This window comes from Plasmopara halstedii, assembly GCF_900000015.1.
Source record: "Plasmopara halstedii genome assembly, contig: Scaffold_555, whole genome shotgun sequence".
Lineage (NCBI taxonomy): Eukaryota > Oomycota > Peronosporomycetes > Peronosporales > Peronosporaceae > Plasmopara > Plasmopara halstedii.
In genome coordinates this window covers 101396-102418 of record NW_020187475.1, presented here as the reverse complement: position 1 = coordinate 102418, position 1023 = coordinate 101396, and positions in this window count along the sequence as shown.

The window sequence follows — 1023 nt, the reverse complement described above, 5'->3', positions numbered from 1 at the left end:
CCATCGCATCCGCCATGCTCCAGACCGAGCAACAGCGCGTGGCGCTAGCTATCTCAAACCTTGGTGGTCGAGCGTGATAATGGGCACTAGGGTTTACTTGCTCCATAATATCCTTTATTTATGGAATATTAAGATGTCGTCTCCAAAGACCCGCCTTCAGTCCTACCTTCAGACCGAGGTATGCGTCGTGAGATCGACCTGGTTCCGGGAGCCAAATACTGCGTAACACGCCCAAGGAGCAGTGCGACGTCATTGACGCCTTTTTCAGGGCGAAGCACGACGCAGGGATGGTACGTGAGTGCAAGACTCTCCATTCAACACCCACGCTTGGGATGTACGAAGTACAGCGCACTCGACTTGGTCGATGAGTATTACTCATGAGAGCAAGTGATGTTCCGCTGACAGCGGTGAGCACTCCGAGCGGCATGCTCTGGGATTGGCTGGTGATGCCCCTAGGGCAGTCAAATGCACCAGCAACATTTAATCGTCTTATGACGCAGTTGTTCAGGCTCCAGAGGGCGTATGCACAGACATACTTTAACGAAATTTTTGTTCACAGTCGTGCGGAGCATGGGAGGCCGGATGAGGTGAGCTACATCGTCTATTCAAGAGCTGTGCTCGAGTGCATACGTACGAACAAACTGTACTGCAGACAAGTGCATCTTTGGCGCAGAAGAGATCGCTTTTCTAGGGTGCTTCATTGGGAAGCATGCCCTTCGAGCGAATCCCGCTAAAGTCAAGGCCATTGTAGACTGACCTGTTCCAAAATACCAGAAGGACTTGCTTAAGTGGCTTGGTCTCGCCAACTACTTGCACAAGTACAGCGTAAACTAGGCAGAAATGGCCCGGCCATTATCCAATCTCCTTAAAAAGGATGCGGAATAGTGTTGAAACTACGAACATCAGGAGGCTTTTGACGAAGTCAAAGACAGCCTCCTGCATCTACCAATACTGGCGCTGCCAGACCCTAATCATCCTTTCAGCTTCGTCTGTGACGCTTCGGACTTTGCCATCTGTTGTGCA